At 43.1% G+C, this 26,258-nt stretch overlaps 1 non-coding gene across 1 annotated transcript; it reads right to left on the reverse strand.

Moving 5' to 3' along the window:
* Positions 1 to 22,413: 22,413 nt before the first annotated feature.
* On the reverse strand, positions 22,414 to 22,583 carry LOC132660508 (U1 spliceosomal RNA). Its single transcript, XR_009601846.2, has one exon. It is a non-coding gene; the product is annotated as a U1 spliceosomal RNA (small nuclear RNA).
* Positions 22,584 to 26,258: the final 3,675 nt, after the last annotated feature.

Genomic DNA, 26,258 nt, shown 5'->3' on the forward strand with positions numbered 1-26,258 from the left:
GGTAACCAGTGTTAACATTTTAACCTATTTCCTTCTAAACTATGAAGGTTCATGACTCAGAAAATGAAGTTTTATGAGGAAAGCAGGATTTTTTAGTGTAAGAATGTAGTCCCGATAGGCTGGAGGAGAGAGGGCGGGATGGGAAAAAAAAAAATAACTCTTCGAATGTTGATAAAATAAGTAGAAGGGACCAGGAGATAATTTTCCAATTTAGTAGCTCCTCCTGTAGATAAGAGACCATATAATTAGATTTCTAGATATCTACGCCAGTTGCTAAATTTCTGATAAACACACTGCGGAGATCTGGCCCAGTTAGCATAGAAATGGCTCCATAACTTCAGCTTCTACTCTATTATTATTTCCTGCATTTACCACTTCATTTGATCTCGAAGACAAACAGTATTGCTAGAATAGGCAGTTGAGCATTTTGCTACAACCATTGAAATAGGGAGATATCCCCCATCAGTCACAAAGTCACACGTAATGTAACAAAATGACAGTGTGTCCACCTGATACACAGCAAGCCAATAAAAACTGACACTGAACTTTTGCAGTGAAGAAAGACAAGTGATTTATTGGGTTAGCACCACCCGGGAGAACAGAGAGCTAATGCTCAAAAATCCTAAACAAGTGAGGATTTTTAAGCGCAAAAGTTGGGGCAAGGGTCTTTTGAGAAGGTGGATGCCATTGATCAGTGGTCCATGAGGCCATGCCAGCAGGTGTTCTGGTCCCCCAGAGGTCCTTTCCATCTCAAGAGACCTAGAATCTGAAAAATATCTTTATTCTTTATGTTAAGCTAGTGGGGTTGCATTCCTACAGGTTCCGTAGCCATTCCAGCTGTTTCTGCGGGTGATAGGACTTCTGTTCATTCTTTCATCTGAACTGACAAGATGGGACACCGGCTTCAATAACATGCTTACCTTCTTCCATCATCAATGTAAAAAAATAGGTAATATCCTGACAACCCTTAACAGTTGACACTATTACGAAGCACGTTCACATATGTAATATCTCTGGAGTCTAATAGCCACCGAGAGGGGGGAAGACGGCACAAGAGTGTTGGTGGGTTTTACTGCTTCTTTAATTTTTAACAGATAAAGAATGTAGGACTCGTGATTTACTCAAGCTAGTAAGTGGCAGAGTTTGAACAAGAAGTAACATCTCTGAAACCCCCTTCTGTGTGTTGCATAAAACAGCCAAGACAACAAATTATGTGATGCATGTGGTTGAATAAAGACTTCAATATCTTTGTATTCATGGAAGACAGAAGACAAACATTTTTTGAGGTTAGTAAGTATAGGTATTCCTTAAGCGTGGACTTTATCTTCAAAAGCATCTCATATTTCATTCTCAGTCTTCTGCTACCATTTGGGCCCCACTGTGTGAGTGTTTCAAAATAACGTGTTCTTAAAGCTGTGAGCCCAAACTTGAACTAAATTTTGAAACTTTCACTCAAGAGATAGTTAGTGGGTGCTTTTCTGGGTTTCGAAGGAGACACAGCCGGGTATTCTGCCGGGCCATTCTGTGCCACTGATCACTATGCTATCAACACTGTCCAGGTATGCTTTTGAGGCAAATCCCAAACAGAGATTTTTTTTTCGGTTTTACCATGTTGAAGGGAAAGGTCTCCAATGAGCAATGCCTAACATTCATTTTGTCATTCCGTCAACAAATCTGTACTGAGTACCTGCCAAGGAGCTGGGGCAAAATAGAAAATAAGACAGAGAGGATGCTTGCACTTGAGGACGCTCTACAGGAAATAATTTCAACTACATGCTGTAGAAAAAAATGAAATAGGACAATATGATGAGGTTGGTGTTGTGAAATAGAGTGAGTGACCAGGAAGCTCCCTTTTCTTTTCTTTCTTTCCTTTCTTTCTTTCTTGAAGGCTTTAAATTGGGGTTTGGGAAATCCCTCCCAGAGCTGGTATTTGAGCTGAAGATCTCAAACTTCTATGATGTTAATGGGTCTCCAGTTTGTTTCCAATTAACGCTCAATCCAAACGTTTCTACTTCAAGCTGTTTCATCGCTTTGGTTTAGTATTTTGGTTTAATTCCAAATATTTGAAATTTTCTTCTTTTGGCAAGGTTTCTTTGTGAACAGTTCTGTATTGTTCGATGCTTGAAAGGCAGGTTGGTAGGACTTATTTTTATAAGAAATAGTTCTCTACTTCCCTTTTTCTTCTTAGTATGGCTGTGTTGGCTGCATCAACAAACAGGCTTTGAAAACATGCTCATTCCTGGTGTGTGAGACTTCACTTGGGTGTGTACAGTTTCCTCGCCTGGTGAGAAGGAGAGAAGGGAGTATCATTTGCCCTCTCTCTGCCCCCTTGCAGGTGTGCACAGTGGGAAAGAGTCTGTCTCCATTCCTCTTCAACTCACTGGACCATCCTGCATCTCTCTTTCTCTTTTTTTTTAAGTTTTTATTTAAATTCAAGTTCATTAACATACAGTGTAATATTAGTTTCAGGTGTACGATACAGTGATTCAGGACTTCCATACATCACCCTGTGCTCATCACATCAAGCACCCTCCTTAATCCCTATCACCTATTTCACCCATCCCCCAAAGACCGCCCCTCCAGCAACCCTCTGTTCTCTATAGTTAAGAGTCTGTTTTTTTGGTTTGCCTCTCTTTTTTTCCCCTTTGCTCATTTGTTTTGTTTCTTAAATTCCACATCTGAGTGAAATCATATGGTGTTTGTCCTCCTTTGACTTATTTCACTTAGGATTATACTGTCTAGCTCCATCCACATCCTTGCAAAAGGCAAGAGTTCATTCTTTTTTATGGTTGAGTAGTATTCCAGTGTGTGTGTGTGTGTGTGTGTGTGTGTGTGTGTGACATCTTCTTTATTCATCAGCCAATGGACACTTGGGCTGTTTCCATAATTTGGCTATAATGTCTTCAAGCAGCTTAGGAGCCACAGAGCCCAGGGCCCTCAGAAGGAACGCCTCAGAAATATGTGCCTTTTTTTTTTCCTCAATGTTTATTTATTAGAGAGAGAGAGAGACAGAGTGTGAGTCAGAGAGGAGCAGAGAGAGAGGGAGACACAGAATCCAAAGCAGGCTCCAGGCTCTGAGCTATCAGCACAGAGCCCTTCGTGGGACCCAAACTCATGAGCTGTGAGATCATGACCTCAGCTGAGGTCAGACGCTTAACCAACTGAGCCACTCAGACACGCTGGAAATATGCAACTTTTGAGTGTGTGTTTCTTTTTCCCTCAGGAAGATGGGAAATGTATATATTACAATAATCTGGGGAAGCCTTTTTGCAATACACTCATTCCATCACCACAGACTGTGTGAATGAGGAAGGAAGAGAAGCCAGAGAAAGCTTTCAGGTGAACCTCATGAATCCCAGGCTACTCACCCTTCTTAACAATGCATGAAGGTAGTGGACCAAATCTCATTTGTAACTCAGATTGACAGTGATGAATTAATTATCTTTTATTCAAAAAGTAATTTTTGAGTCAGAATGTTCTGCTCAGCGGTAGGGAATAGAAAGATAAATAAAACATGATTTCTACCTTCAAGGGCTCCCAATTTAGTTGGCAAAGCAGAATGGAAAATAGGTAAGTTATAATGAAGTGAAACAAGTGATTATATAAGGAGTAAGGGTTCATTCAGTATCATATTTCCTTAAAATGCAGTAAGATCTAAATGAGTATCCAAGGCAGGGTATCTGGCCGGCTGGATTGGTAGAGCGGGCGACTCTTGATCTTGGGGTTGTGAGTTCGAGCCCCATGTTGGAGGTACAGATTACTTAAAAAAATAAAACCTTAAATGAGCATCCAAGGCTATGAGACTATTTAATAAATGTTGCATTTAAAAGGAATACATTTATAAGGAAGGAACTATCCCACATGTTCCTTCATGTGAATCCTCCACAAATGTTTCTTTTAAGGAGGTAGGTATATACTTGTCAAGGCTCAGCTCACAGAACATATGTAGAAACTACTTCATTGCTAGGCACTGTGAAATGAGGTGGGGAAATCTTTCAGGCCGAATGTTATAGGAAAGTTGGCCTGTAAGTTTTAGCATTGACAAGGACCTTAGATATCATCTTTTTACCAATCCACTCCTTGATAAGCCCTGTGAAGCTCAGTGTAAGTGACTTGCTCAAGGTCACACAGCTAGGTAGTGGTGGAGGCAGAGAGCCTACATTCTCCTGATTGCTCTAGTGCTATATTGCAGATGGCAACCCTGAGTTAGTTGGAGATGTTTTTGTAGAAAGAAATAGATAACAAAAATCCTTCTCATCCTACCCATGTAGTAAGATCTAATCAAGCACAACAGACTGTTGAAAAAGAAAAAAGGGACAGGCTGAGAGATATAATAGGAAGTATTTGGCACATGCTCTGTTCACTCCTGTCCCTCCCCCCAACATATTCCATGACTCTTGGCTGCAAGGATGCCCTTACAGGCTGGGTATTTTCCCTCAGGATGGATGTGCTATTAGTGACCCTTTTAGGGTAGCCTGGACTGATACTGAGTCGCTATTCTTGGTTGCTTTTTCTACATGGGAAATTTAAAGGGTCGAGTCAGAACTTGATGATGTCACTGCAAAACAACTGCCTCAGAAGGGGAGAGTCTTTGTTTAGGGCTCAGTGCACCACACACACACACACACACACACACACACACACACACACACACACACCTATCCATATGAGCAGGGCCAGTTTCTCACTAATCCCCTTCCTCTAATTGGCATTGGCTCAAAAGTCTGTGTGGATGGGTCTTACCAATGCCAAATTATCCCCCACTCATCCTACATTCCAAACTAAACATTAAGTATCTCTTTTACTTTGCTTCTACTCAGGGTGACCTAATCTTAAACAATTCTCTGTAAAATGTTCTGCAGGCTGACATCTGCTTTCCTTTCTTCATCTCCCAAAAGGTGATCATAAACAGAATTTCAAGAAATTTCTCCTGCAGCTGTTTGCGTTATACCACGACTTCTCTAGTTTCAGTCCTGAGGGTGTTTCCTACTGTCTGTTTATATTTGTGTTACCTAAGAAATAAATCCTCTTAATTTAAAAACAAATAAACAGTGTGTGGTGGCGAAGTTCTAGGCATGATATAAATCTCTCCAAATTAATCTTGTTCACTGAAAACTCACAAAAATGGTTTCAACCTCAACCATTCTGCTTGTAGTAGAGAACCGTTTTGGTAACAGCCACTAACATTAAAAGATTTGTGTTGTGTTTTTCTTTTTTCCCAAGCACCCATATTGAAAACAGAATTCTCTGCATTTGCTCAACGAAGAGAGTCTTTCCAAGGAAAATCTCTTTAAAAATCCAGACAAAGGAAATCTTTTCTAATGACAAAAGGGATTTGTGATTCTGGAGATGTGCCTGTTAGTTCCATAAACCACAGCTCTACTACATACAACTCAGGCCAACAGGAAATGCTGACCAAGGGGAGGCAATAATGCAACCTGTTCAGAGCGCAGTGTGTGTATGTCATAACATCATGACTGAGTGTTGTCTGTAGGGCAAACTCATAAAGTTGTGGTAAAAACACTGACTCTGGATTCACGCAGATCTGGACCCCAATCCAAGTTTACCAATTGCAGTCTCTGTGAGGAAGCTATTGTTTCCCTAAAGATCAAATGGGGTTAATTATATTACTTTCTTCATAGGGTCACAGGATTAACTGAGATGATTCAGGTAAAATTCCCAGCCCTGGCCCTGGCGGATATCAAATTTGCCATAAATGTTAGTTAATAAGTAAATGAGTTGATCTGGAGGCTGAAGTACTGGTGAAGTAGGCCAGTGAGCTACCCTTAGAGACAAACAAAAGTAATCCCTGTGCTATGGAGAGCTGAGCCAGAATGCATGCCCCAGATACGGAGGATGGCAGGGGATGCCTCGCTCATCCAATATGGCCAAAAAGGTACCTGGCTAAGTTTAAGAGTTGCTCAATCAATTACAGACTCAAAGGATAATTGAGCATTCTTTGTTTCTCTTGGCAAAACCATGATTTGCAAAATCCTATTTGGCAAGAGAAATGTTCCAAGTTCTCTTTTTTTTTTTTTTTTTTGAGAAAATTATTTTAATTGCAAAAAGTGGATTACATGAACAACCTCTAAAGTTCTTTTCAGGTCAAAGCATTCTGTCTCTAAGCATGGAGTATGTAGTAGAAGGAACATGCTTGGGCACTGGTGCCAGCCAGACCTGAGAGTAAGCCTGGGGGCCACCTCTTACCGCATATAACTTGGTCAAGGTCCGTCACTTCTCTGAAGCTCCATTTTTTCATCTGTATACATGGATGTAATAAAACCCACCTTACAGTATGGTTGTAAGAACTAAATAAGAATATTATACACACAAGGGTCGACCATGGTTCTTAGCACATGGTACATAATGAATAAATGAAAGTACCTCTACCCTTCCTTTCCAAAGTCACCAGCAGGGTGACCCAAGTCACTATGAACCTCCCAGGGGGAGCTCTTCCTTAGGGAACGATAGCTGTGGATGAGGCTTTGCCTCATGTTCAAATCATGAGTATATTCTCCATGTGGCCTATTACTTAAATAGCCTCTTGAGATTTTTATAGGAGGAAGAGGGATGAGAGAAGTCAATGGCAGAAACCTATGGGCTGGAACTTTGGCACTGCTTAGCTGGCTGCTTTGAGGACATTGCCCCGCCCTATATCCATCTAGCCACCTACCTATTCAACATATATTTATTGAGCACCGACGATTCTGTGTTAACATTGCACCTGGGCCTGGCAGACAACAGCGAAGAATCAGTGACCCCTACCCTTTAAGGGTTCACAGCACACTGGGTGAGACAGAGAAAGAGAAGTACACAGGCAATTAAAATACAGTCTGCTGTAATCAGAGCCAAGAGAGGGGAAGTACAAAATGCCACGGGCATGGCAAGAATGAAATGTGTACTTCCTGGGAGGCTGTTAACTTGACACTACTTTAAATTCATTCAGTGAGGGGTAGGAAAAAATGGATTTTTAAGCTATTTTTTTTAAAAGAACATAATAAACACTGATATATCCATTACACCACTTGAGAAATAAAACACTACAGGAGCACCTCACTGGCTCAGTCAGAGAAGCATATGGCTCTTGATCTCGGGGTCGTGAGTTCGAGCCCCAAGTTGGGTGTAGAGATTACTTAAATAAACAAATAAACTAAAAAAAAACAAAACACTACAGCAGGGTGGGGGGAATGGGTGAAGGTGGTCGAAAGATAAAAAATTCCAGTTATAAGATTAATAAATGAGATATAATGTACAGCATGGTGACAGTAGTTAACAACACTGTATTAAATATTTGAAAATTGCTGAAAGAGTAGATCTTTAAAGTTCTTATCACAAGAAAAACACTATAACTACACGAGGTGATGCATGTTAACTAAACTTACTGTGGGGATCATTTCGTAATATATTACCTATATCGAATCATTATGCAGTATACCTTAAACTAATGCAATATTATGTCATTATATCTCAATAAAACTGCAAAAAAAATCAGAAAACAACCTACTAGAAATACCATTGAAACCTCCTACGTATCCCTTCCTCCCCTATTTTTACACTTTTATTCCATAGGCATGTATGCCATGTGATATATACAATATTTTAGTGGAACGAACATTAATAAAAAGTAGGCTTAGGGCCATTTACTTAACTAACTCACTTTTACTAGCTGAAAGTTAAAGCCAATCAAAGTTCTGAGAGATTTTGCAAAGATTTTTATTTTTCACTTTTTTATAATTATTTCCCAAGTTTGCCTTTGGGTTTCTGAGTCCCACACATTTGGGGGAGGAAAATTGATAATTTAAAAAAATTAGAAAATACAATAAGTCATTCATTCACTATAAATATCACTACATACTGTTCAGTTTCAGAATTTCTGCTGCCTTCACAGCTACTAGATATACATACTGTAAAAATACTCAAGAGCATTAGGTCTGTGCGAAAGAGAACGATTATTTAATTTTTTCTAAAAGGTTCTGCTCAAAAGTGTTGTTTACTACAGTAGGCCTGAAACCAATTTTCATCTCCACAGCTATGTAAGAGTTGAGTTTCCAATGATGTTTTAGCACACTCTTAGGTGGGCGCCCTGGGAAGTCCTGGTTATGAGAGCACACCAAGGGGGTAGCCGATCTGGACATAAGGTTTAGGGACAGTATTCCATCGCTGGATGGAAATGTGAAGGATTGGTAGAAATTACCAGACCAACAGTTAGAGGTTGGAAGGAGTACAGGCACTATTTCAGGCGTAACAAGAGAAGAGTCAGAAGTGAGAAAGAACATGGTGTATTTGAGACCATAAATGGCATTTGGTATTGCTGAGGCAGAGAATCTGAGGGGAAATTGATAAGGAATGTACTAGAGGAGCCACATAATGCAGGAGAACCTCTATCCGAATTTTCTACACTACAGAATACACTTATGGAAGTCAAGTAGAGCATGCAAAAAAGCGCCCAATGGATAGAACTGATAAATTCAGGTAGAATTTGAATGCATTAAAATTCTGAGCATAATTTGCCCTGAACATCCCTGTACAATGCCGAAAATGCGCCATATTCTTCCTATATCCTCTTCCTCCTTTATCCTGTTCATCATTTATTCAATAATGGGGCAAAACTATTAAACCAAAGAAGAAACTGAGTGCAATACAGTACAACTCCTAATACTTCTTGTAAGAAGGGCACTTTTGCGTCCTGTTTGATTGTGCCAGGAAAATGCATGTGACCTCAACTGTAACACTAAATACAGCACTGGAGGACTATGCTGCGAGAGGAGGTTGCATCAAAACAGAGATTCTAGGTCACATTGGCTTGAAGAGCAATTTTTTTAAAGCAAGGGTTTGGGGTCTTCTACTTGTAACACTGGCCCTACAGCATACCTGGAGAGGAGGGAAGCGGGAGCTGGAGAGGAGCAACCAGATCCACAGAGGTCAGAGCCAGGTACCCTCCCTGGGACAGATGATCAAAAACCAGACATGGGCAAAAAGATTCAGTCTAATTTCAGACCTTCCGCTCAAGTTCTGAACAGAAACTGGACCTCCAAGCACAGGGCACGCAGACAATGCAGCAGGAAGCTAGGCACCTGTTAAAAAATCACGACGGGGATGAGCCAGGTAATTCAACTACCCAGCATGAAGCAAAGGAAACAGGAACTGGAAATAACTCCTAGAGAGAAGCAGGTCTCTGGCCATCCCTGGAGGTAATTGGGGGGCAGAAGATGGCACAGTAGAAGCGTATGGATTATTCAAGAGATCCAGTCAGCATGGTGCACCCTCTAATAGCATCACAAGAGTGCTGGCCTGGCCCCACTTCCTGGACTTTGTAATAGCAGAAGCCACATGGTCTGGACACAGGGGAGACGGCAAGTTGTCCCCCCAAGTGCTCCGAAATAAACTTCCCCTCTGAGATGTAAACACATCACATTAACTGCTCAGAGATATACAGCTCGGAGAGGCAAAATGGCTCTGAGGCCAGCAAGACTTGACCTGGGTGAGGGCATCACGAGAGCCAAACACATGTTAATTCAGTGCAAAAAGCAGAGGTAGTTCTTGACTTTCCTGCGTATGTTATGCAAACTATAATTTTACGTATCACAAAGACACTCAAACCATCCTGTCATACGTTAACCGTGCCCTTTCCTGATTCAGCTGGCCAGTGACACTTGGAGCTACCACAAGGTGGCACTGCCCGCCACCCAATGGTTTAGTTCATCAATGTCAACCTCGTTGCTCTGAAGATGACTGAAATCATGTACATATTTGGTTGCCCTTTCCCTTATTACCTTATAAAATGTGCCAAAATCGGATGTTGCCATAAAGGAGAGGATATTCAGGCAAGGAGGCTCAAGTATCTAGTCCCTTTCGTAGTTACATTTTCTCTGTAAAATAATAAATTATCACTCTTATTTATAATTTTCCATCTCTCGGGAAGTTTCAGTAGTATAAGTCACCATCTCTAACTATAACCAACTGACAAGATCATGTACAATCACCTGCAAGATCAGACCCTGGATCAGGGGAAGCCCATCAAATAACCATTACTGTTTCTTGGCAGATTTCTGACTTTTCCTATTTGCACAACTCTATTTTTTAATCACTGTGTGCTTATCCATTTGAGGTTTTTAGATTTTTTTTCAAAGAATTTAAAACCACATAGATGTACAGAGTATAGATTCTGAGACCCTTTGTGTCCCCTTTATAAGGGAACAAGCAGATAGGAGAGGGCTGCCAAATTAGTGGGGACCAAGGGGTTGACTAGGATGGATGTGGGCAATCAATCTTAGGGAGCAGGTGCCAAAAGTCAGCATCAGAAAGATCCAAAGCAAACACCAGGGTCAAGGAAAGGAAAAGGATCATAAGGTGAAGACAAAATTTGGGAAAGGGACAGAGATGAGTATAAAGAGGAAGCAGTTCAGGAGCTAATGAAGGGGATCTGAGATGACATTCCGTTAAGACAGGAGAATTTTTGCACCTTACCTTGGTGAGTTGGCAGGTGTAGTTTGGATATGTACCAAGCTAGGTTAAAGCTTTCGGGTCAAGGGGCACCCGGGTGGCTCAGTCGGTTAAGCATCTGACTTCGGCTCAGTTGTGGGTTCAAGCCCTACGTTGGGCTCTGTGCTGACAGCTCAGAGCCTGGAGCCTGCTTCGGATTCTGTGTCTCTCTGGCCCTCTCCCCACTTCTGCTCTCTCTCTCTCTCTCAAAAATAAATAAACATTAAAAAAAATTAAAAGCTCCAGGGTCAAGACAGACTATTAAATTGCTAACTCGCCACCTTCTCCTTGGTTGCTTGGGGTGGGGCAACATTCTGTCAAAGCCGAGAACTAATTAAGAGTCTCTGTTACGAGGCTGTCAAACGAATGATCCTTTACTCCTGTGGGCCTGGAGGGGCCAGCTGACTTTTATCCTCCTTCGCTGTGTGCCCTTCTCAGGTTTCCAGCTGAGTAAAAGGTATGGCTGCCAGCATCATCGGGGAGCAGGTCAAAGTTGAAAGACTGAACTGGGAAACAATAAAGGGAGAATTTGTGGCAGCTACTGTTTCAGTCCACATAGTGCACTCCCTCCCTCTTCTTGGGCTTATGGCACCACCACCTCTTCCGTTGGGAAAATGCTGTTCCCCGACTCTAGAGGATTTGGGGAGACTGCCAGCCCAATTTCACCTGGCTGCCCCCAAGGATGGGCGTGACCAAGAATGTGCCCATCACAGTACTCACCCCCTGGCCAAATTATTGACCCAGTGTCCTTCTCTAGAATTTGCTGGAGTTCAAGGAAGATCTTTCTTTTTCCTGAGATGAAAATCTAGAAGAATGTGACCCCAGAATGGCTGACAGTCACATCCCCCACTGGATGCCGGGTCAAGATTCCTCCTCAGCGAAGGACTTGCCCCAGCTGCTGGGAGTATTGTTGGCACATAACTTTTGGCTGTCAGCCTTCAGGAATTGCCTCAGCTACAGACAGCCTCCTTGCCCAAGGTCACTCCCTTCCCTGGGCAGCCTACATGCAAAGACCGATGGACCCAGGAGCAAGGTCATCTCAGTCCAATGTGGGACAATTCTGACAGGCCATTCCAGCTCCATGTTTTCTTATGCAGTCAGCCTAGGCTGCCATTGGATCTGCACCATAGCTTGACTTTTTCCTCTACCCAATCCTGCATCCTGCTGTTCCCTTCCCTAGGCATTAGTCCTGACGGTACTCCTGAGCATTCTGAGCATTAAACTTCATATAAGGGTCTTCTCTCCAGCCTGCAACACGCACCACACTGAGGAACTCGAAAGAGTGAAGTCAACATACAAAGAGAATCTGACTTAGAGAGAGAATGAAAGAACTGGCTGGATGCAATCACGCAGGGGCCAGAGCCAGTCTTGACATCCTGGGCTTTGACTGTGTGAGTCAGTTAATCCACATTTGAGATGTTTTGTTTTAAAGCCGGTTTGAGCTGGCTTTCTGATATTTGAAGCATAAACAGTCCCAGCTAATACAAAGGCCAACTGAACTAGCTGCACGGGTTGTTTTTTTTTAATATTGGTTAAAAACAGAGGACTTGTGCGGGCACCTGGGTGTGGCTCAGTCAGTTAAGCCTCGGATTCTTGGTTTTGGCTCACGGTTTGTGAGTTTGAGCCCCACATCGGGCTCTGAGCTGACAGTGTGGAGCCTGCTTAGGATCTCTCTCTCTCTCTCTCTCTCTCTCTCTCTCTCTCACCCTTCCTGCACTCTCTCTCTCTCTCTCTCAAAATAAATGAATAAACTTAAAAAAATAGATGACTTGTGGAGGGTACTTCAGTGATACTGTATAGTTACTCAACCTCTCTGGGACTTGGTTTCTTGGTAAAATGGCTACTATTACCTATGTTATTGAACTGTTGTGGGGATTGAGTGCATTAATGTGTAAATCACTTAGAACAATGCTGGCACATAAATTATTACAAATTGATGCGCAGAGGAGCCTTTTTTGTTCCTTCACTTAAAATCAGTGGTACCAGGCCCATGCCAATCCTGAACCAGCGACTCATGTGGATCCCTTTTATGTTGCTTTGTATGCTGATGCTACTATGGTACAAGACAATGAAGATTATTTATTACTGTACATCTGGAGTTGCAAACTCCAATGGCTATAAGGGTAAGCCAGTAGCCCAAAAGAAGAAAGCCAGCCTTGGGCAAGAATACTCAATCAAGAAGGAAGCAGGAGAGGTGGGGGACTGTGGCAAAATGGAAAGCACACACTTTGTCTGAGGTGGGCAGCCACTCAAGCATAGCTGATTGCTGCCATATGCAAACGAGGGCCTGTTACTGCCAAATTTTCTGATTTCTCAGGAAAATTTTTTTAAACTGGATTTTCATGCAAAACATTACATTTTTTGCAATATTGGCCATTTAAAAAATACAGCGAAGGCCAAGCAAAACACATCTGTCAATCACAGCTTGAGGCTTCACTTGTACGATACTTGTAGAGTAGTACATAAGTAATAGAATTTTCTTCCTTAAAATATTTTAATCAAAATAATACATGAGAGATGCCTAGGTGGCTCAGTTGGTTGAGCATCTGACTCTTGATCTTGGCTCAGGTCATGATCTCATGGTTCCTGGGATCAAGTGCCACGTCAGGCTTGCACTGACAGCTCAGAGCCTTGGGATTCTCTCTCTCCCTCTCTCTTTGCTCCCCCCCCTCCAAAAAAAATAAATAAATAAATTTTAAAAAGATAATACACGAGCATAGGCTTTTTCAAAATAGTGTAGAAGAGCTTACAATGAAAAGCCACAATCCCCTGCTTCACCTTTTCAGGCGCCACCCCAAGAGAAAAGTTGTATTTTCCTAAATAATACCACTACCTCTTGATTTCTCCACTTTAGACATTTTAGATATCATGTATTTAATTCATACCATGATACATGAAGGTTGAAGCCACTTATACTTAACTGTGTTTTTTGAGATTCAACCATGGGTATCTTCCACTTCCCCCTAATCATCTGATTTCTTTTTTCAACATTGAGAGCCGAGCCAGTCAGGGTTCAGTAAAAAAAACCATGCAATTATTTGGCCAGAAGGAATGTAATATAAAGACTTGTTTGTGTATAAAAGTCACTGAAAAATTAACAGAGTTTCTCAACTTTGACACTGTTGACATTTTTTTCTGTTTTTAATTTTAGAGAGAGAGCAGGGGAGAAGGGCAAGGGGTGGGGAGGGAGAGAGAATATTAATTAAGCAGGCTCCACACCCAGAGCAGAGATCGACACAGAGCTCAGTCCCATGAGCCTGGGATCATGATCTGAGCCCAAATCAGGATTTGGACACTCAACCGACTGAGCCACCCAGGCACCCTGACACTGTTGGCGTTTTAGACCGAATAATTCTTTGTGGTGTGGGCTGTCCCCTGCACTGTGGGGCGGTCAACAGCCCTTCTGGCTCTCTGGCTGCTCTTCACTAGGTGCCCGTAGTGTTGCCCACACTTAATGCTGAACTGTCACAACCAAAAATCTCTCCAGACATTGTCAAATGTCTCCTGGGCAGGGGGCAAACTTTCCCCTGCTTAAGAACCATTGCCCTAAGGCACCTACCACTCCTAAGGTTGGGGGAACAAAGAGCAAAAGCTGGAATCATTAAAACTTAAAAATGTAGAAAAGGGGACATTTAGCCCCTCGGACCTCTGCCGGTGCTGGTGTCTCCGAGGAGGCACGAGGAAGCCGCTTCTGCAGATGTTGGAAAAACTGCCAACTGGATTCGACTGCTGCCAGAGGAAGGGCCGGCTCCTGCGGAACAGCTTTGCAGGGGTGAGGCTCTCTAGAGCAGGAGGGACACAGGGAGGGCGAGTCACGTTTTTTGCCTCCAGCCCAGACATCTCCCTCTAGTTCCCCTATAGGCAGAGCCAGCTGGCAATGCCCGGTTTGGTTTGCAAATCCTAGTCCCAGCTTCACAAAGCTGATCTACGTCATTTGAAGCTAAAAGACTCTTACTGGCACAAACACCAAGCTCTCATGTATGATCCCAGGGGATTCTCAAACTTTGAAGGGCTTACAAATCACTGGGAACCTGAGATGAAATTGGGAAAGCAAGCAGGGATGACGGAGAGTCACGGTAAGAAGTTTGAACTTACTCCCAAGGACAGCAGAGAACCACTGAAGAGTGTAAGCACAGGAGACAGCATACTGGATAATTTTTCCTGATGGCTAATCTTATCCATCGTTAATTCTTACCGGTATCAAAAAGAAAACCACAGACCCAAAATGGAGTCACTTATGTCAGGCCACGACACCAAACCAGGGCTTAATACCTAAACCAATGGCCCTTTCAACCTCCCCCCGGAAACATAGTCTGAACTGGTCAGTCAGGAATTTTATGGTCAGCACCAGCAAGGTCACATGGGTCCTCTCTATCCCCCAAAGAAGGATGAGGTAATTGACCTAATAAGACCCTTTTGTCCTCAAAGGTGACTTTACCCCAAATAACCCTTTTTTTCTGCTTATGTCGTCCTTATCCTGTCTTTAGAAACCTTTCTGTAGCCCTTTGCAGCTCCCCTCTACTTGCTAGATGGCATGCTGCCCAATTCATGAATCCCAGTAAAGCCAATTAGATCTTGAAGTTTACTCAGTTGAATTTTGTCTTTAACACTGGTTTTGCTCTATTACTTGATTTCCAATCTTAGGGATATTTCCCTTAAGCCACTCTAAGACTATCATCCCCATCAGATTTAGTGGCTCCCTTCAATGGGCTCTGAGAGCTTTGCTATGTATGCCTTTTTGTCATTGTTGTTATTGTTTAAACGTCTGTTTCTCCCACTAGACTGTTAATGCCTTGACAGGAATTGTGTTGTATTGATTTTGTTTGCCCGCAGTCTAACATAATAAGTGTTCCTTAAAGGCTTAATGGAGGGATGAACCTGGCAGGAAGGCAGAAAGAAATAAAAATATAAATGTACTTGCCAACCTACACCTTCTAGATGCATAATGATTCCTCATGTGACAAAGAAGTATTTTTAAACTGCAGACCACAATTAAACATTTAATAATGTAGAATTAGCAGTGAGATGGCAGAACAGGTAAGTGAACCCTCTTTTTAATTATACATGGACATTTCCTAGTATCTGTGTAATAAATTACTCTGGTGGCAACTCTAGAAACAAAAGTAGATTTTCTCAAATGACAAAAATGCATAATAATTATAGGAAACTGCCAAAGTTGCATTTATTTTAGTTCCTTCAAAGATGTGCCCACCCAGTGACACTCCAGGGTCCACAGAGCATAATTCTGGGTTTCAGATTAATACTAAATTGCTGGGGCACCTGGGTGGCTTGGTCCGTTAAGTCTCCGACTCTTGGTTTCAGCTCAGGACGTGATCTCACAGTTCGTGAGTTCCAGCATCGGGCTCTATCCTGACAGCACGGAGCCTGCTTGGGATTCTCTCCCTCCCTCTCTCTGCCCCTCCCCCACCCATGCTTGCTCGCGCTCTCTCTCTCTCTCTCTCTCTCCCTCAAAATAAATAAAATGAACAAACAAACAAAAAAAAAGACTAAGCTGCTCTACTTGTTCGCTCCTTCAACTCATTCTTCTTCCCCTACTTTGTATCTGACTCTTCCTACCTATGGATCTCAATGTCAGCCTCCCCAGTCTGGCAGAAGAGTTGACTTCTTCAGCCTCCCACCTTGACTCCTTCCTTGCTTTCCTTGCTTCCTCACGGCTCAGCCATTCTTAACACCCTCCCGACCTGACCCCAGTGCCTCGCATTCCCACCCCCCCACTTCCCACCAGATTGGCCCAGGCTCTGGGTGGCACCTGAACAGGTAAAGCAGCTAGTAGGTTGAGGTGTCACAGTGACAAGAGCATAGCATTGGAGTTAGGTGGCCTTGAGTCAAATCCTGCCTCTGCCACTTTCTTAGCTCTGGGACTTTGGGAAATCTATTCAACTTCACTAGTTTTCAGTATTCTCTTCGCTAACATGGCAATAATGTCTACCTTATTGGCTGTTAGGAAAATTAAAATACATGTCACATGTAAAGTGCCAAGCATAATGCCTGCTGTCTTACGTGGGAAACTGGCTCTGAGAGGGAGGCTTGTGTGCAGGAGTTTTTTTAGAGAATGCCCTTGGGATCAATATGGGGGAGGGAAGAAAACAGAAGGGGGCAGAGAAGAAAGTTGAACTATACTGTGGTCACAGTGAGCTCTGGAGCTGGGAAAGTCCTTCAGAGTAGCTCTGTTTTCCACCCTATAGGCCAGTTGACATTCCTCGGAGACGTTATGTGACCTTGGATGAGGCGACTGTCCTCAGTTGACGGCAATTCCCAGAGGCTAAAAGCTATCAACTGCCAACAACACTCCCCACAGTTGAGGCAATGAGCCTCAGACCTGAGTCAGGGATCTGGACAAATGGTGGTGTGGGGGAATACAAAAATCTACGTGGTCTTTGTCTCTGGTTCCAGCCACAGAGCTCTAAAAGTTCTTGGAATTTCCTGAGTGATGAGATGTATTTTATTATTCATAACAAGCCCTTTGATCACACCTGAGTTTATGCTAATGAGGTGACTTAGGGTGGTACCCCTAGATCAACTAGATGGGGCTGGTCACCAGAAAGACCAAGTGATTAGAAAATTACAACTTTGAGCCCCACCCACCAACCCCCGTGGGAAGAAGATGGGGGTAGAGATTGAGCTATATACAAACTTTTGAATGAGGTTGGTAAATATGCGGAAGTGCTGGGAGGATGGCATGACTGGAGAGGGTGTGGAAGCTCTGTGTCCCCCTCCCCCCAACCCCTAGGCATCTTTTGCCTATGCATCTTTTCCATTGGCTGTCCCTAAGTTGTATCCTTTATAATAAACTGGTAAACATAAGTAGAGTGTGTTCCTGGGTTCTGCGGCCATTCTAGCAAATTATGGAACATGGGGAAGGGATCATGAGAACCTCTGATTTATAGCCAGTTGGTCAGATGTACTGGTGGCCCTCAATCTACAACTGGTGTCTGAAGTGGGGACAATCTTGTGGAACTGAGTCCCGAACCTGGGCAGTCTGCTCTAACTCTGAGTAGTTAGTGTCAGAATTGAATTGAATCTTAGGACACCCAGTTGGAGGTGGAGAGTTGATTTTTCATCAGAAAAGCACACCAGGTGAATACTTGATAAATGTCGTAGTTCTATAAGTTGAAAGAAAAATAAAAATGGTACTAACACGTAGTGGACTTTTCAGTAAATATTTACTGAATGAGAGAGTAAATGCTCACCCCGGGCACCAAAATCTTGCCTACAGTTGTTAGTTGGTGCCACCCAGTTTCTTTTTTTAATTTAATTTTTATTTTTTTAATGTTTGCTTATTTTTGAGAGGGGGGGAGGGGCAGAGAGAGAAGGAGACACAGAACTCAAAGCAGGCTCCAGGCTCTGAGCCGTGAGCACAGACAGAGCCCAATGCAGGGCCCTAACTCACGACCTGTGATATCATGACCTGAGCCAAAGTCAGACACTTAACCGACTGAACCACCCAGGTGCCCTGGTGCCACCCAGTTTCCATCTGCCTTTAACTATACCTGAGTAGGATTCTTTAACTCACAACTTTTTGAAAATAGCAAACAGATTAACAACCGAACGCACAAAATGGAATAAGCGCTATATGCTGTTATAGTTTTATGACTATGAGCTACCTTTAAAATGTGTGTGTGTGTGTGTGTGCGTGTGTGTGTGTGTGCATGTGTGTGTGTCGTCAGAACTGTAAGTAGACCCACTCAGGAAGGCACTGCTGGGATGGTTAGGTAGGGCTGGGGAGGAAGATCTCAAGCAAGCCAAGGAGCATGATTAACTCAAATCTACACCAGAGGTCCCCGGGCAGCAAAGAAAACTTCTCAGTCCCAATGCAGTGTGGCTCCTTTTCTCTCAATACCCAGGATGAACACGTCTACCCGCCCACACCCCCCTCCCCCGGCCTCACTCTCTCCCTGTCAGCTTCTGAATGGCCAAATCCAGCTGCAGGGGTTTGTGCACACAGAATAGGATTCTCAGTTTCTGCCTCTTATTTCTCAGAGCTCACCCTCCAAGAGCATCGTCACACTGAACAGATTTTTTAAGAGATTTGCATCGCTTCTCCGTGCCTTCCTGCGAATGCCAGCTGCTGCGGCTATTGTGTAAAAGACACACCCCTCTCTTGCTTGCCTTGGAGCACTGCCTCTGCGCTGGGCTACAGGATGACGCAGGATTTCACAACCACCCTCTCCTTTGGCCAGGAGCGTAGAGCTTCCAGGCAGCACACGTCCTGCAAATGGCCCCACTTGGCCTACACTAAAACGGTCTCTAGGATCAATTCGATAGGTAACTAACAAGAGATACAGGAAATGGGGAACAGTGCCAAGGGTCTGGCTGGGCTGGATGTGACGCGTGAGTGGCAGATCATACCTGCATTTTTGTGTCTTCCTTCAGCATCACTGTGGGACTAGAGACTAGGAACAGAGACTAAGAATATTACGGATGGACTCGTGTTGGAGTGACTCATTGGGCATATCAGAAAGGCTGGGGGCATTCCTACTCCATGTTCAGAGAAATTCCACGTTGAAAAACTGACCACAAGAGGTGCCTGGGTGGCTCAGTCGGTTAAACGTCATGATCTCATGGTTTTGTCAGTTCAAGCCCCGCGTCAGGCTCTGTGCTGACAGCTCAGAGCCTGGAGCCTGCTTTGGATTCTATGTTTCCTTTTCTCTGTCCCTCCCCTGCTCACACTCTGTCTCACTCTGTCTCTCAAAAATAAATGTAAAAAAAAAACTGACCATGTTTAAAAAATTTTTTTAATGTTTATTTATTTTTGAGAGAGAGACCGTGTGAGCAGGGATGCAGAGAGAGAGAGAGAGAGAGAGAGAGAGAGGGAGACATAGAATCCGAAGCAGGTTCCAGTCTCTGAGCTGTCAGCACAGAGCCCAACCCAGGGCTCGAACCCACAGACAGCGAGATCAAGACCTGAGCCACAGTTGGATGCTCAACCGACTGAGCTACCCAGGCACCCCTGACCATGTTATCCAGGCTAAATAAAAAAACACTAATGTATTCAGGAAAGTGTCCATATCCCAAGTGAAGGACAAAGGCTTAACTAATTGGAGGTCCTAGGGAAAGGGTCTATAGTGTCTGGAAGATAAATTTCAATATAAAATAATCAGGAATATGAAACAGTAATTTTACATACACATAGTAGAAAAGCATGCTATGGTTTTTTTTAATTTTTTTTTTTTTTTTTTTTTTTTTTTTTTTTTGGAGAGACAGAGAGAGAGAGAGACACAGTGTGAGTGTGAGCAGGGGAGAGGCAGAGAGAAAATGAGACAGAATCCGAAGCACGCTCCAGGCTCTGAGCTGTCAGCACAGAGCCTGACTCGGGGCTTGAACTCACAAACCGTGAGATCATGACCTCAGCCGAAGTCCCACGTTCAACCGACTGAGCCACCCAGGTGCCCCAAAACATGCTATGTTTTTATCCATCTTAAATCTCCTATCGAAAATTTAAAAGCAAAAAAAAAATGGAAAAAAAAAAAAAACTTCTCATGACCCCACTTTCCCTCTAGCTAACGTCGCAAAACAACACTCCTCCAAAGAGCTGCCAATAGGTTGTCCCTAATTCCTTGACTGCTATTCTCTCATACCACCCCAATCAGGCTTCACTTCCATCACTGTGATGAGTGAAGGGCACCAATGACCTCTTCCTGGAAATATTTTCCTCATTTGGTTTCTGGGCCTCTGAACTCTCTTGCTTTTATCTCTCTGGCTCCTCCCTAGTCTTTTTGCTGGTCCCATCTTTTCTTCTCAGCATGTGATTGGTATAGTGCCCTATGCCTCCATCTGTCTCTTCTCTCTCCCTTGGTTGTCTCATCTGATCTTACGGCCTTGTTTGCCCTACGACTCCCACCTGTGTATTCCAGCCAGGCCTCGGCCCTCGTCTCTGGACTTATACACCCATCTGCCTTCTCCTTCCCTACCTGTATGTCTACCAGATGTCTTGTTCTTCTCTCCCACTCCACTCCATCTCCAACACCAGGCTCACTCCATCCACAGCCCTCCACATCTCAAATGATGGCAATTCCATGACTCCAGTCACCGAGGCCCCAAAGCTTGTCGTCATCTTTGACGTCATCTTTGACGTCAAGCTCCTTTCTTTCATATCCCATATCTGATCCACCAGGAAATTCTATTGCATATACTTTCAAAATGTCTCCAAAATCTGATTGCTTCTCCCCAGTTTCATTCCTCACTCCCTGGTCACCATAATTCTCCACCCCCCCCTTAGTTGTTATTGGCTCCTAACTGGTCATGTCACTCCTCTGCTCAAAATCTTTTAGTGGCTGCCTATTTCTTTCTGAATAAAAGCCGAAACACTTACAGTGACCTGCCAAGCCCTATAGGATCTTGCCCAGTTATTACTGATCTCACTTTTTACTATCCTCCCTCTCACTCACTCTACTCCAGTATTTTTGTTTCGTTTTGTTTTACTGCTCCTTGAGCATAGCAAGCATGCCTCTACCTCAGAGCCTTTGCCCTGGTATTCACTCTGCCTGGAATGTTCTTCCCCACATGTCTGCATGGCTCCCCTCCACCCCAACCTTTTCTAGTATCTTCAAATGGAATCTTCTCCATGAGGCCTTCTTGAGAACCCAATTTAAAACTATCTACTGTATCCCTACTCTCCCTAGCATTCCCAATTACCCTGCCTTGCTTTATTTTGTCCTCACACTCCTTACCACATTCTAACACATTGATACCATAAATTATTTACTGTGTATTATTTACCACCCCTGTTTTGTTCACTGAATCCCAGCCCCTACAGCAGAGTTAGCAAATGCTAGGATTTAATCAGTATTATTGAATGAATTAGTCATACTAGTTATACAATTATACTTAATTATTGAATTTCAAAGCAATTCTTTTTACAAAGCCAATAATTCCATTATTTTCATGGAATAGATTAAAATTACACACTGTCATTAACAACTACTAATTATTTTCATTAATTCAGTGTCACTTGGCTGAGAATCATATAATCCTCTTCTGCAGATTCCAAAGTACCTGTCCTTTCTAAACTTGCTACAAGGGAAACTCTCTATCTGTACCCAAACACTGCCCGTATTATAAATCATAATAACCAGCCTCTGTGACTCAGACACTGGAACAATATGGCCACACACAGGGTTGTGGGATCAGGTTGCCACGGTAACCCTCTACTCCCATCTTCTCTGAGTTTAATTGTTCAGTTCTAAAATTGCACACTCTTGAGTTCAGCCTGCTTCAACTCTGCCAGGCCTTAGCTGGCAGGAAATTAAGTGACAGTATTATTATTCACCATAATTACTTGCTAATGATAATTTATATTTAGAAATATGAGAAAATATAGAAAAGAGATATTTAGGAGAGCTTTTCAATCCATCTAATGCTGTTTAAATATCGGTACTAACTTTGCATGTTGTGAGAACACTATCTTTACTTTGCTGGCCCCCATCATGCACCACCCTGCCCCATGATAGACCTCTACCTTTCAGTTTATTGTGTTCCAGTGTAAGATAACTGAACTTGCCTCCTTGGTCTCCAGTCCTTTGGGAAACTCAAAGAAAAAAGTTGTTGGAGACTATATGATTGATATAGTTTAAATTGTGGATAGTAAGTTTCCAGTTATTAAAAGGAAAATGAGCCAACAAAAAAACTGTTCAATTTCTTGATTATTTGGGAAAAGTAAGATAATTATCATTAAAAAAATAATAAATCTGTAGTAGGTCAGGTAATAAAAATAAATGGCAACTTTTTAAAATAACCTTGTCCATTTTCAGGAACATAATTGTAATCTTTATAACCAAGTTAATTTCCTTAATAATGGCCTGAGGTTTTTTCATTTTCTGGTTTTATCTGTATTTTTTTAATGTTTATTTATTTATTTATTTCTGAGAGAGAGAGAGAGAATGCAAGTGGGGAAGGGGAGCAGAGAGAGAGAGAGAGAGAGAATCTTTTTTAATTTTTTTCCCTCACTATCACAAATTATGCGGTCGAGTTTCCCACATTTGGGGAAATCGCAGGGGTCACCACATCTGGAGTGCAATGGATAAGCCTTGCCCTGGGAAACCACCTTTGTGATCATGGTATCTCCCCTGCCAGGTAAGTATTTAAATTTTTTTAAAATGTCTTATTTATTTCCAAGAGGGAGACAGAATACAAGCCAGGGAGGAGCAGAGAGGGAGACATAGAGTCTGAAGCAGGCTCCAGGCTGAGCTGTAAGCACAGAGCCCTACTTGGGGCTCAAACTCATGAACCGCGAGATCATGACCTGAGCTGAAGTCAGATGTTCAACCGACTGAGCCACCCAGGTGCCCCTGAGAGAATCATAAGCAATCTTAAGCTCAGTGCAGAGCCCAACACAGGTGTCAATCCCACGACCCTGGGCTCATGACCTGAGCCGAAATCAAGTCAGACACTTAACAGACTGAGCCACCCAGGTGCCCCTTATCTGTATTTTTCAAATCAAAGAGAGCTACCAGCTCCGCACTTAAGCCATAACCCTAAGCCTTAACAGATCCTGGAAGCCTGGATCAAGCCAAGACAGTGGGCATTAGAGGGGAGGAGTGCAGATGTGAAAGGTATTTGCGAGATGGAATCATCTGTGAGTGCATACACGTATGGAGAGAAGAGAACAGTAAGGTTGACTCTCAAATTTCTGACATGAGCGAGTGGGTAGAAGAGTGGCTTGGCACTCCAACCATCGAGTTAAGGCACCTAACCTGGGAAGAGGCTTTTGCAGGAAGATGAAGATCTTTCATCATTTGGGGCACGTGGCCCACTGGATGAATATGGTCAGTAGGCAGTGGTCAGATGAGAGGCTTGGACTGGTACTGTAGATTGAGAGTGAGCTGGGTAGGCCACAGAAACCAGTCCAGTTTCCAGATTTTGTGAGAATAATGACTGGGGGCTCTGCAAAGGCTATGTTTTATTCTACTTTATTCCAACCCTGTAAAGAATATATACCCACTGAGGTTACACAGACATGTAAAGTGGAAATGGCCCCCTAGGCCAATGTCTGGTCCCAAGAGTCCCTAGGGGTGAGGAGTCTGTAGGTCAGGAGAAGCAGAATTGTGGGGCTCAGTCTGCTGTCTTTTGTCCTATTTTAGGCAGGGCTTGGGGTAGTCCTTGGGGACCTCCTGGCCCCATCTTTTCTTCTCAGCATGTGATTGGTATAGTGCCCTATGCCTCCATCTGTCTCTTCTCTCTCCCTTGGTTGTCTCATCTGATCTTACGGCCTTGTTTGCCCTACGACTCCCACCTGTGTATTCCAGCCAGGCCTTGGCCCTCGTCTCTGGACTTATACACCCATCTGCCTTCTCCTTCCCTACCTGTATGTCTACTAGATGTCTTGTTCTGCTCTCCCACTCCACTCCATCTCCAACACCAGGCTCACTCCATCCACAGCCCTCCACATCTCAAATGATGGCAATTCCATGACTCCAGTCACTGAGGCCCCCAAGCTTGTAGTCATCTTTGACTCTCCTTTCTTTCATATCCCATATCTAATCCACCAGGAAATTCTATTGCATATACTTTCAAAATATCTCCGGAATCTGATTGCTTCTCCCAGTTTCAAATGTCCAGCTTGTCTCCATATAAGGAATTTCTTGCTGCACCTTAGCAACAGACTTCTGCATTTTATTTCTTGCCATACATTTGGCCTATTGGAGGTTTCAGTATATCAGGCCTCCTCCAGGGAGTTATCAGCACATAAATAGTAAACTGAGGCTTTGGGCTTGGATGAAATCCCAGGAAGGACAGAGTGAGAAAAGAAGGGGGCAGAGATGGAACCCTGGGGAACCCCAGCATCTAGGACCAGAAAGAAGACCAGTGAAGGGAACAGGGAGAAAAATGGTGGGGCAGATGGTGTTATGCAAGTCAAGGGATGGGGGCTTCAAGTAGGGAAGAGGGTTCTACTGTGCCAAATGCTGCAGAGAGCAGTTAAATAGGGCTGGAGATGAGCCCAATGGGCTTGGCAGTTAGGAGGTCACTGTGACTTTGGCCAAGCCAAGTCTTATTCCTTCAAGTCAAGGAGCAATGCTGGACCAAGAGGTGAGGATAGGAATCTATGTTGAACTGGCTACAGGAGGGAGTCACAGGATTCAGTAATTTTTCTGTCCAGAAAACATAATTTATGTTATATATATTATATAAAATATAATTTATACTGAAACTATTTGCAGGTTTTAAGCCATCATTTAATTCATTGTCTGTACAGATAATATGGGGGGGGGGGGAGAAGAAAATACACTACAATTCTCACAGTGCTTGCAGTAGAATAGTGAGTTTATGAGTGTGTCTCCCTTTTTCTTCTCTTCTTCCTTCTTCCTCAAATGTTTAGTAATATGCTCATGTTGCTTTCAAGAGAAAAAACGTTTGAAGGGTAACAAAAGCATATCTTGCAAGGTATTCACTGGCAAATTCCAAATGAGTAAGGGATGACAAATATTGTTTCCAACTTTATTTGAAACTTTTACTCAGGTCTATTTTAATGTAGACGATTTGCATTTGAACATCAGAGAAAAAGTGTAGGTACGATATTTAAACCATCCACATAAGAGTAAGCTCTTAACCCTAATGCATTTTAGAATCGCCTAGAAAGCTTTGCAGGAAGTATTGATGCCCAGGCCAATTATATCAGGATCTGGGGGTAAGGAGCACCTGGCTGGTTCAGTCAGAGGAATGTGCAACTCTGGAGCTCAGGATCATGAGTTTGAGACCCATGAGGGGTGTAGAGATTACTTAAATAAAACTTAAAAAACAAAACAAAACAAAGAATCTCTGAGGGGTGAAGCCTAAGGTTAGGTATTTATTAAAGCTACACAGGAGATTCTACATGCAGCCAGGAATGAAAGCGGCTGGATTAAGCTGCATAACAGGACTGTGTCTAAAAAAATCATTCCATTCTCTTTCCTCCTCCCCCTTCCTTTATAGATCAAGTCACCCTGACACAGTTTGAATGCATCCTATACCATTCGTTCTATCGGTCTGTAATTATTTATGTACGTATTTGTGTGGCTTTTCCATTAATGTCCGTTTCCCCACTAGTCAGTGACTGGGGTGATGACAGGGACCTGATAGTTTTATGTACTTTACCAAGCTTCCAGCACTAGCCTGGCAGAGTGTAGTTGCTCTATAAATATCTGTTGAATGAATAAAACAGTATCAAAACGTTTACAGATCAGATGATGGGTATGTTTCACACTGGAAAATAAATTTTGTCTCTTCTCTCCCAAGGTGGGTCAGACTGGCCTGAAGGGAGAAATGGAACCAAAGGGAGCCACAGTCTGGCATTAGGCTCAAGCTGGCTAAAGCAAAGATGAATGGAATACACATTCACGAGAGGCCTGCTAGGAAGCCAAGAAGGACCTAAAGCTTCAAATTCTAGAGACAAGAATGAGAACAAGAGAAGTCTGGGGTTTGCAAGACAGACACAGGAAGCAAGTTCAGAGGGATACATGAAGAGCCCCCATCCCCAGGGCTGAGAGCCTTTTATGATGCCCAAATCCAATTTCCTGAGAGTTAAGGGCACCTATGCTGTCCAGACAAATTCCAGAAGGACCTTGTGAATCCCGAGATTCTATGACACTTAACTGTCAGATCAAAAAAATTAGATGATTGTGAGAAAGTATAACCTTTCGTTTCATGAATAAAACCCCCAAATCGGTGAACCGATACTGTGTTCGTACATTCCCTGTTTCAAGAATGTGCACAACTAAGGGGAGAGAGGGCTTGAGATGAATAATAAATATAATGCCTTATTTAAAGAATATCTTAAGTCT

The sequence above is a fragment of the Panthera onca genome, chromosome B4 (assembly GCF_046562875.1).
Source record: "Panthera onca isolate mPanOnc1 chromosome B4, mPanOnc1 haplotype 2, whole genome shotgun sequence".
Lineage (NCBI taxonomy): Eukaryota > Metazoa > Chordata > Mammalia > Carnivora > Felidae > Panthera > Panthera onca.